We start from the raw sequence: 12,341 nt of genomic DNA, 5'->3' as shown, positions 1-12,341 counted from the left end.
TGGCTGTGCATCAGGCCATCCGCACTGCTGTCCAGCATCAACTCCATGAACTGGTCATAATCACAGATTCGGATTATGTACGGAACGGGTTCGTGGAGCACCTGGTTAATTGGAAAACCAGAGGCATGTTATGTGCTAACAACAAACCCTTGAAACATGGGAAGTTGATCCAAAACATTGATGATCTGGTCACCTCGAATGAGATGACCATCTATTGGAAAAAGATCAAGGGTCATTCCAAAGTAGAGGGACCAGACAAAACTGGAAATGACTTAGCTGATCAGCTGGCCAAAACCGGGGCCATCCAAGGGGATCTAATTGAGATTGAGTCCCTATTGGGGGAAATCCAGGTCACTGCTATCACTAGGTCCCAGACAAATGCTCACAACGACCTTTCAATTGCACAATGGAGCAAGGAGACCCCTGATGCTGATTTGATTACTGCTCAGAAGGGGGATCCAATTATTGGTAAATTTTACCAGCACCTTGAGGACCTTGAGAACTTTCCCCTGACGGATACCGATTACACTGGGAAAGAGGACCTAAGAGTGTTGATGAAATGTCCAAAAATGTTCCGAATCCAAGACGGTTTGTTGGTAAGGAAATCCAAAGCTGGCCACGATCAGTGGGTGGTTCCTACCTCATTCCGAAGCCTGATGTTAAGTCACGCCCATGATGCGGCCACCGCCGGTCATAGGGGGTTTCACACAACATTGGAAATCTTAAGAGAGGTTGCATACTGGCCACACATGGGGCAGGACCTCGACCAATACTTGAAGGGGTGTCTTGTGTGTGCACAATTTCAGCCATCCTCCCTTACGCACCGGGCGCCTTTACAAAAGAGGGGAATGACACTGCCATGGTCAGATTTACAAATCGACTTTGTAGGCCCTGTGATTCGCTCGGCTAGGGGGAATAAGTACATGTTGACTGTGACATGCTTGTTTACCAAGTGGGTGGAATGTCTCCCAGCCCCAAACTGCAAGGCAGAAACTGCAGCTGCCTTGATGATTAACCACATCTTTTCCCGTTTTGGTCTACCTCAAAGGATTGAGTCAGACAGAGGTAGCCACTTCACCAGTGAAGTAATGACAAAGATGTGGGAGATACTGGGGGTCAAAAGGAAGTTGCATATTGCTTATCGGCCAGCTTCTTCTGGGGCAGTAGAGAGATATAACCGAACCATTGTGAGCATGTTAAAGAAGTTTGTGGCAGATTCTGGGCCAAGTTGGGATATCCGATTACCTCTGGTCCTAATGGCTATCAGATCTACCCCTTCATCTGCAACCAAAATGTCACCATTTGAGTTGATGACTGGGCGCAAGATGGTGCTTCCTCAGCATTTGCTCTACAGGGCCCAAGAGCAGACACTGATAAATGCCTCCACTACTCATGAGTATGTGGAGAATTTAAGGAAACACCTCCAACATGCTTTTGCTTATGCTCAGCGGAATCTAGAAAGATCAGCTGATAGCATGAAGACCCATTATGACCTGAAAACTTCCAGGAAGGAATATCAGGTGGGAGACCGGGTCTATCTATACAACTTCTAAAGGAACCAGGCCAAGCAGCGCAAATTTTTGCCTACATGGAAAGGACCCTTTGAGATCATCGACAAGATCTCACCTGTGGCCTACAAAATCCACATCCCCAAAGGCGGTTCGGCAGAGGGGGAAGACAAGTGGGTCCACATAAACCAGTTGAAATGTTGCCATCCCAGGCACACTCTGCAACAACTGGAGGAATCCTCTGGAATCCTGGCGGGTACTGTCTCAGATTAATTCAGTTCCAACCATAAAACATACCACATCTAGTCTCTAAAATATTGTGATTTGCATGAAACTGTCTCTTAGTTATACTGTTTTTTATCAAAATAAGAATGTAATGTTTCGTCATGATGAAATGCATATGCTGTCCCACTATCTCAACAGTGGTGGAAAAACGTCTATGAGTAGGTATTGCCGCTCTTCCTTTGTCGTCCTAGGAGAAAGAAAACCTGAAGACGGGCCGAGGAGGGCGATCCGGAGACCGGGAACGAAGATTCAATGGGCCCAGTGGACCGCCCAATATTCCCATCAGGACCGGCGAGGAGAACCATCGATCAGTACCGGATGGAGAAGAAGATGCTGAACTGTGCCATCTACAGAAGAGGAAGAAGATTATGCGGACAGACCGGTGCATGGGTCAAAACCCTTGTGCACGCGACTCCCCATCGACTCAAATTCAAGGGGCAGTCACGTGGGGGGGGCTTGTTGGGTGTCCTGACCCACGTTTAAGCTATCATGCCACAACATTTGGTGCTTTGGGCTTAGAAAATTCAAGATGGCGGAAAACCCACGTGTGCGCCGAAATCCAGGAAAGCTGCGCAGTTTGTGCGCACACTAAAATGGTTGCCTCACTTGCCACCCACCAGTGCGAGAATGAAAGGCCGGGTTGCCATGAGGGAAATGGGTTGCCAAAGGAAAAACAGTAGCGCCGGTTAGCTTCAAAGCGCTTTAAAACCACCATTGGACTACCCGCACAGTAGTCTGAAACCATTGGGAATGGAAATGCTGATTGCCAAATGCAACCTAGAATTGTGGGGAATTCATTTCTTAAATCCCAAAAATGGGTGCAGTACCAGTACTCACCACTATCCAAAAGCCGGCGTTTTAAAACCACTCTGTTTCCCTGAAGGCAAGTCAAAATGCCTATTTTCAAACATTGCAATATGTGCAAAATATTTACTGAACACCAGCAGACATTTGGCAGAATGGAATTTTGTGTGCCTACAAAATCTGGGAAATGAAGATCATAAGACAAGGTTTATAACAAGACTGGCTGAGCTGTGGATTGCAGCAGTTTAAGTTGCACTGGATTTAAAGACACTAAAATCGAAAATGTTTAGATTAAATGAGTGACCTATGTTTGGTATCACATGCCTTTGTAACTGTTGAAATGTCATAGTTTTGCACTTAGACTCAGCATCCTAGCTGCATGTGTAAAATTGCAAGTTAAGTTAAAAAGCAACAAAAAACCTGCCAGTTAGCTGAAGGTCTGGCTTAAGGAACTTGATTTTGCTTGGCAACTACCCCCATCAGGAGTGAAACTTGAGTCACCACTGTGTTCCCAGGCCAACCTTCCTTTTGCTGCCCACACTAAGGATATGCCATCTATCTGATAATTGAATTACCTGTGCTCTGCAGGAGAGTGAACAAAGCCCTCTTCACTCAGGCAAAGGTTTTTATTACCGCAGTCGTAAAATGTAGCTTCCTCTTGGCAGGAGCTGGGAGGGGCACTGCCTGTGAGAGCAAGCTGGCTTGGCAGAACTGGATTAACCAGTATTTCTACCTTGTGCTGAGAGAAAACCACACCCCTTTGTAGCCAGAATATTGTTTAGAAAAAGATTAATAACTCATGGTGCGGACATGTGAAAATTTTATAAATGATACCATAATTCTTGTGATTTTTCTGCCCACAGTTTAAGAGGTTTTTAGAACCGGTGGTATGTACAGGGGGGTGTCAGCGGAAAAGTGGATATTACTCTAAATGTGTGCATGTTAAAAATCTGAAACTTCATCAGTTAATGTCCCTACTCCCTGCGCACATGTATGTAAAGTTGGGTCCATGTCAGAAATTGAAAAATCAGTTAAAAAGTCCATTATGTGCCATCTCTGAATGCAAGCTCCTAGAAAGAGCAGATTTGGACAGAGACATGGCTAAATTCAGCCACACCATGTATATGTAATTTCAAGCAACTGTGTAACTGTGAAATATGTCTTTTATTATCAAATATAGAATGTGTGCAATCTGACAAGGGAGTGCCCTCTTGGCAAGCCATAAAATGACATCACTCTGACTCACAGTTCATTCCCCAATCAAGGGGAGGAATGAAAGCTGGACCAATGACAAGTGAGAGGGGCAAGTCTAGTGATGCAACACACACACCCACTCTCAAAAACACATAAAAGCAGAGAGTCAGGACAGATAGGGACCTTCAATTCCATCTGCAGCGGGACGCTCTGCCGGAAAAATCCATACTTACCTCCATCAATCTTCAAAGAGCCAACCCTTAGACTCCAAGATAAACAGAGACTTCAGAACCTTAACCAAAAAGGCCACTGCCAGCAAGAGTACTTGTCAGCAGGCCTCAAAATATTTTTGCAACTGAACTCTTCAGACAGCCGGGTGAGCCGTCTGAATTTTGCCAAGAACTTTTGCAAGAACCCGGTGACAGAGATATCCAAAGAGAAGGCAGGACCCGACCCAGAGAACCGGTGCCTAGCAGAGAGAAAGCAGTGCTGTACCCAGAGAGACCCAGACCAGACCGCTGTGAGCAGTTCCAGAGGCCAGGCGCTGTGAGCAGAACCCGGGAAGACCTGACCAGACTGTTGACCAGATCGTGACAAAGCCGCTTTCCGGTTCAAAATCTCTTGTGAGTACTCAGCAAAACTCAGAACACATCTCTTAGTTAAAATCATATAATTCAATCCATTTTTAATCTAAGTAGAACTGCAGCTTAGCAATTGTGTTATCCTGCCATCATTTTTAAAGCTGAAAAAGTGTGCGTTTAAAATTTGCAAAAACCAAAAACGACCTTTATTTAATCGCTCATATCTCCGCAACCGTTTTGGCTAGAGACTTGCAGTAACTTTCCTCTGATAGCTTAGAATCGTGGCTTTCGTAAGAACCTAGAACCGCATTCCTACCCTCTATAGTTTTACCGCAATCGCGGAACACGCATCCGCGAATTTTACCGCGATTTGCAATTTCTTCACGTGTAAAAAGACAGCAGTTTTGCTTTTCCATTTACCAGAAATTCGTTTAACCTGTTAACTATCCCTGCATCATTGCTAGTGTGAGCCTGGACTAATATTAACTAGATACCACTCACCCTGAACCTCTGAAAGGGAATTAAAAAGCATTTCCAGCATATTTCTCCTCCATTGCTAGCACATATCAAAGCATTTGGGCCTGTGTTTTCAAAACTCCTATCTGTTTTCTGTAAGCTTGCTGGGATTGAACTGAATCACATTTGATTGCATTTCTGAGAACTGTGTGCTTCCTTCCATTTCCTTGCATTGCATCAAGGGGGGGGAGGGGATTGCCAGAGAAAAGTGATTACATTGTTTTGTTGAAATCATATTGAGTATTTCTATACTGCATTTCATTCATTGAATATTGCATCCACCTGAGCTTACATAAAGCATCCTCTACCACATTATACTTTTGTTCCTATTTACCAGTGTGCTACCTTATCCATTTCATGTCAACTCATTAGTGATTATAAGAAGTGTGCTAGTGCCAGATTCTCCGTTGTTGATCTTTATCATATCAGATTAAGTGTGCTATTCAATTATTAATTTATTATAAAGTGTGATATATATATATTTTAAATTATCAAATAAACCTTTTAACTTGCAAAACAGAACTACTTCTTGGCTCAGTGGGGTCAGGGGGATTCCAAGAGAGGGGTGTGATATAGGGGTAGTCATCCAGAACGAATGAACGGGACATAAAGATATATCAATAAGGGTTTTCATTCAGTATTATAGACTAGGCGTTGACTTAGCTGTAGTGTTGAATTGGATCCTCTTACAACTGGCCTTAATGACCACAGTGGTAATGTGTGTATACTAATTATAGGTAATGTAGTAGGTGTATGGCCAGAATCACCACAGTAGTAATATGTGTATAGTAATTATAGGTAATGTAGTGGGAGTATAAAGTGTTTGTAATATGGTGGAATGATTTGATTTAACTTTATATGGTACTAATGAGTGTAGTACGATTGAGGATAGTGCTTATAGCATATGTATTTGATTATACTTGGTATGGCTACTTAGTTCCATGGCGTTATGAAGCTGGAATTTCAGGGTTCATTTTCTGTGGAGAAAAAAAAATATAATTTGCTAAGAAAGATGGTTTAAAGCTTAAACTGTATACAATTATAGTTATACATGTACTTTTTTAGACCATCATAAACAATACATTCTAAGTGCTATGGTTGGTACAACATTAGTGTATGATACACTGCTGTTGTATTGACATTAAATAATCATTGGGTCATTGGGAAAAGAAATCCATACTGGATTAAAAAAATATATGATTACAATTATCGGAGTGTAAAGGTCATAGTATGTTTGTTTGAAATATGTTGTGATTCAGTGAATGCTTAACATTGTTAGATACGTGTTGGTGTATTTTAACTACATTAGAGTTTAAAAGATGTTTTGTGGTATACAAATTGTGATGGAGTCGTTGAAGTGTTTTGCAATGGAGGGTATTTTTTAAGTATTTGTATACCTGTTGGCGTATTCTAACTATATTGCCATTTAAAAGTACCATTGTAGTATGGATGTACTGTTGGCATATTCTAACTGTAAATTGTGGTACAATTTAGTAGGCATGCGTTAGATTTGCTGGAAACCTATGTTTTGGAGTAATTGAGGCATTGTGACATTCAAACCAACCACTTATTTTTTTGACATATGCTGTATAGTGTCCTGAAGTTGTTGTGGCACCAGTGTGGTATATTATAACTACTGTTGTGAAGGTTATCTTTCCAAGCAATACTTGGCCATATGTGAAGCTTGTAGGTTTACAGTTATTTTTGGTACCATCTGTATTGTACCTTAGAATCATTAGTATGACATATTGGCTATGTTAGTTAATTTGTATGGTGGAACAATTGTCTGAATTTCAAAAATGGCATAATATGGCATGATTTGCATTCTGCAGAAGTTGGTGAAACGCTATGGATTCAGAATTTGGTATGGATACATATTTAAATCATTAATTAGTGATGTGCTCTTGTGAAACATGGTTGAAAGCCATTGATTCCCACAGTGTAGATCAAGTAAGTTTCCTGAACAAGAATAACATCAGAGCTTTGGGTGGTGTGCAGTCTCAGAGGATCAGAGGACAATTAATTAAAACCCCTCAAGTTCCAGGAGAGTAGATTGAGATGGCGATCAACTAGAGTCTCTGCTGCGGGATGCCTAATTTAAGAACAACTTGTGTAATAATGTCTGGGACGACATCCCACGCATTCAGTGAGGAAGGAAGTGAAGCAGCTGGGCCTATCGAAGCTGAATTGGATCCCAGAATCGGGAGAACAGATTGATATGAAGTCATCAACTGAGGGCACAGTTCCGAGATTATTAAACCCCGCTGATTCCAATCCTCTTTTGCCCCATAATAATGTTTTTACCCAGTCTTGAATTAAGCGTCAATTTAGCTATATTATTATTAAGTTATATTATTAAGTTATAAGTTAATATCTGCTGTTGTGAAATACTTCAAGGAAGGGATAGATTTCATATCCATCAAGATCGCAGAATGGTTTAAATGTGAGTTTCCAATGTCATTCAACAACTTTCTTGTGAGATAGACTTTAGGCTCCCTCTTTAGTTCTGCTGATTTTAGCGCTGACTGTCGAAAATCAGCCGCATTGCTTTTCAAAGGTACACCAAACTCAGGATCAGGAGCAAGAGACCCACCATTCTCTGGGCCCGCAAACAGCAAATGACCAGGATTAACTCCATAATTTACCATAGACAGTAGATTATTTCCCAACTATTGATTTAGGACCACTGCCCCTAGAGCCCTTTTGTCAGCCCTTTTGTCAGCTCTCTTCAAATTAAGACACATTATTGTGGGAAGCACCAGTTAGTATGATTTTCTCAAGGACGTGTACTTGAATGTCATTTCTGAGTTCATTATTTTTTCTGGGGATTGGACAGAAAGGTTCTGGGAGACTACTTCTTTTTCACCAGTTGTAGGTACTGCATTCAATTCAAACGAGGATTCAATCAATTCACAACTTTCAAGTTCTAACAATTCTGTGTCGAGAAGCTCTGTTCCATTTAAGTCCTTTTCTGGCAAGTCCCCTTCCTGAATGGGCCTGGCTAAGGCATTCACTGCTCAGCCCAGTTCCTCTGTTAATTGAACAATTTCACTTCTTGGAAGCATAGTTCCAATGGTGTTCATTGATGACGTAGTAATGGTGTAGTTCAAGTTCACCACATGTAAACCTTGTGTAAGTCCTGAGCAGGTAGTTAATTGCAAATCAGCTGGGTAAATGCCTTTGGGGGGAATAAAAACAGCCCCCCAGATGTATAGTGTTTAAAAGTACTCTTCACCACCCCCTTATTTGTCAGGGGTAATTCCAGCAACCCTTCTGGGGCTAGGACAATGGAATCCTCCTCTTGAGGTGCTCTACATAGATTATTCATCTTTGACATAACGTCCCCAGAGGTACATGTTCCAATTTGAATGATGCTCGTGGGTCAAAGGTTCAAAACCCCAGTCCCCACAGCTCCTCTCAGTCCAAAACCAGAGCTTTAAGCACCTCCAAAACGAGCCACAAAACTCAGTAATGTACAAAAATAAAGACACACCCGAACAAGCCTCCACAGATGCCTCCAATACCAAAGCGCCCATTGTTGAGCGTGCCCTAAACTTACCAAAGCACTATTAAACAAATAATAAATGCTGTGAAGCACTTTTTGTTTATACACATGAAGAGTTTTGCCCCTGACCAGTCAACACTCTGGACTACGATCTTGACTATGATCTGCAGTTAGCGTGTTTGCAAAAGAGTACCGCAGTGCATTTCCATTCGTACTCAGAAAGGTATTACCCAGTGTACCTGCTTCCTGCTTCATTTCCTGATGCTTACCATTGTTCCTGCCGATCGCGGCTCACAGCTCTAGAGTTGTGCGCCCCCTGCTTTCCACTCTTTAAGCAGCCGTCAATTCTGTGGTCTCTGTGGTCTCTGGTCTGCTGTCTGCTGTCCCCACAGAGGCTCGTAAGGAGTAATAGGCGGCTTCCGAGCTCCAAGCGGAAAGCGGCTTCCATGGGCAGCAGCAACACTGTGCTAGAGGAGAGAATCTCGTCACGTGGAGCGTCAAACTGACACCGTCGGGCAATCACTGAAAACACTGAAAATTCTAAGGGCCGCATCTGACACTTCCTCCGTCTTCCTTAGTCTCCTTAGGCTGTGACATATCTTTCAACTGCAGTGGAATTATCTTCAATCTATTGTATGTCTATATTTGCATTCCACAAGAGGGACATGATTGCATTGTAATCATTGATGTACTTGGATGCTTCGTACCTTTTAATGTTGTATGTGTTGTTAGGGGATTTGCCTTTTAGGCATCTGCAAAGATGTTCCTTAGCATACAACGTACATCAGCGTGATGTCAGAACAAGTATTCTTTTGTACCACGCATGTTTGCCAAGAAATTTGTGATACTTGACGGCAAAACTTCATCTTTGTCTTTTATTTTCTTAAGTAGTTGGGTAGTGGATATGTTTAAAACATTACAGCCTGTTTTTAATGTGTGTTCAACTGCATAACATAGAGTTGCTAGTTTACTTTCAAAGAGGAGGTGGAAAATGTATTCAACATTTTGGCCCTCATTAGGACCCAGGCGTTAAGGGGTTTACGGCGCCGTAAACAGCGCCGACCCTTAACGCCTGATTCCAAGGTCCCTTTGCGGCATGGTGATTTTAACGCCTGCTTTTTGCAGGCATTAAAACCCATGCCGCAAAGGGACCTTGGTGCTAATTATGGCACCGTAATTTACGGTGCCGTAATTAGCGCCTTTCCCCATTCCCATTATGCCCTATGGCAAAAATGGGAATGGGGAAGGGGCCATTGGTGAATGGGGAATTACCGCCCCACTCACCTTGGAATAGGGCGGTAATTCCGCCATCCACCATGGCGGAATCCTGACCTTAGCGGCATGGACCATGGTCCTCAGCCAAGATCGTAATGAGGGCTTTTGTCTGAATCTGGGGTCTTCAGAATACATTCTTAAAGAGCGACATTCTGATACACTGATTTGCTTGGACCTTTCATCATATCTTCCTCCTTTTCCAGTAGGAAAGAATAGAGGAAAAGAACGTGCTTCTACACTTTTTTCCCAAATGCTCATTGATGCATTTGATAAGTTTCTAATGAATTGTCAGTAGTGTCTATGGAGTGTAGTGGGTGAATTGTATACTGGTCTAAAATGTTGGCTGCAGTAACAGGATCTACACATTCAAATAGGCACGTTGCTGGTGAGTCTTGAATTATTTGGGCTGTTTCTCTTATGCTTTCCTCTATGTTTATGTCTTTCTAGTATTCATTGTTTTCTTTTAGCTATTGTAGGACTTGTCTAACTTTGTTTAAGTCGACTAATTGTTGCCACATGTTTTTGTCTTTTGTTGGTACACAATTAACTAGTGCAATCAAAGATTGCTCTATTGGTGTTTGTACTCTTTGAATTTCTATGTTTTCTTTGAGATCTAGTTATTAGTGATAGCATGTGATGGCATTTGTTATTGTCAAGTTCTGTGTTGCAGTACTTGGAAACTATTGAGGGGTCCGTTTTTTTTTAGTTTCTGCTGTTGGTTATAAAGCTAATTGGAACCATTGCTCTTTCTCATTGTCCTCTATTGTGTAGGCTATAGCTACTATTTGTTTGCTCTTTTTATAAGAAGTTCTGCACCAACAGACACATATTTGTCCTGGTATTTCAGCAGATGTGTTTTGCAATGTAGATATTTCTTTTTTTATGTCTTTGTTAGGATGTTAGTGTATTACAGATTTTTAGTAATGTTTTCTGTTGTTACAGTATGTTCTAAGTCACCTTTAGTTCCAAGGTATTTTCTTTGGATGTGCTCTATTTCTTGAACAGTTGTCTGGCTGTTCCATGTAGGAGAATGTTATTTACATTTTGCAGTTCGAGAGCAGGACATTTTGCATAGTATAGCTGTTGGGAAGGAGATGGTTCCATCCCACCCCACCCAGCAACCACCAATGAGAATAAACTTCATCGAAGCTAAGGGGGGAGATGCCCCTCCTCCACTGTATGGGTAAGATTCCTATAACATAGCGAAGTAGGCGAATAACATCACCCATGTCTTGACACTAGGACTCCATTTTGTATCAAGCCTAGACGCCATCCATTACTATGCCCAAAAAACAAAACTCTGTGAGGCTATGGCACTTGATTCCCCGGTCTCTCACACAGAGGGACCAAGCCATCCACACATCAGGCCAGCTCCACACAAGCCTTGTTCACATGGAAGTTCATCCGTTCACTGTCCTTTCAATGTTGCAAATACCTAGTATCGCTTCTCAAACAATTTGCCCTGCGGAGAGCATGAGACAGAAACAGGCCACAGCACAAATGCCCATCCATCTCCACTAAACCGCCTGTGTCCCCTCGATCCCCACGACTCCAAGCCAGAGCCCACCAGTCCTGACCGCCCAATTCCTTTCATGCTGATAAACATCTAACCCCCTCACCTTGACCATTCCGGAACACCCATCATAGACCTAATCCTGGGCATCAATACATTCTCTCCATAGCAACACACATATGTTCGCATCATGAGGCACCAGGGAAGGTATGCGGTAGATCAAGCCCCCAGGAGAGACACTTGGGTGTGGGAACTGCAGTATCAATGAAGCCCTGAATGTGTGACATTCAGGTATCTGTCATTAATCATGAATTACCAGTTCCTGTTGTTTAGCTTAGATTAGTTAGACATGTTTTGCCCGCCTGAACTGACCTTCACCGCAGAGATGAGCTCAGATGACCCACTGCACCAGGATCGGCTGGGAAGCAGCAGCCAATTAGGGCCTGCATTCCATATAGAGCAGGGCAATCTATTGGTCCCCCACCAACAAGCAACACGACATCTGCCTTAGCCTCCAGGATTAGACTCCTGTGGTGTTTTGTAAGAGTAGATTGTGTCTTTTCAGCTGTTTCTATGAGATTGTGAAGAACTCTATGGTGCAACTTTTATTTTGGATTGCTTTACCATGAATATGTTCACACTGGTAGATACAGTGTTAGGTTAGTTAGTAGGGCAGCCTTTCTTCTTACATATTTTTTACTTTTCATTTTTGCAAGAGGGGCCTTACCTTTTTTAGTCGTGGCTGGTTTAGTTTTGTTGAGCGATTTTACTAGCTCTGTTATTTTAATGTTTTGTATAAATTGGTTTAGAGTTGGATGACTATATGGTTTGGCTTTATTCCAATCTAATTATTGTTTCTTTGTTTTGTACGTTACGTTTTAGTAGGCATTTTGTTAAATCTATTGGGAAAAGAGAAAGTTTGGGTTTGAAAATTGTGCAATGTATATGCATGTATTGTGAATGGGTGTGTGGGTATTATTGGAGAGCTTAGTACATTGCTTTTTGATTTTGAGGTGGCATACTAGGTTTGGTTGGGAAGGTTGTTAGAGTAGGAGTCTGCATGGCTGTAATGGTGTTGGGTTAATGAGTAAGGGAGTGGTGGTATGATTGAATCCATAGGGACATTGTGCTGTTTTCAGGAAAAGAGTGGGGGTTGCAAT

Source organism: Ambystoma mexicanum, chromosome 1p, assembly GCF_040938575.1.
Source record: "Ambystoma mexicanum isolate Mex_15411 chromosome 1p, UKY_AmexF1_1, whole genome shotgun sequence".
NCBI classification, from domain to species: domain Eukaryota; kingdom Metazoa; phylum Chordata; class Amphibia; order Caudata; family Ambystomatidae; genus Ambystoma; species Ambystoma mexicanum.
This window is presented reverse-complemented; position numbering follows the sequence as displayed.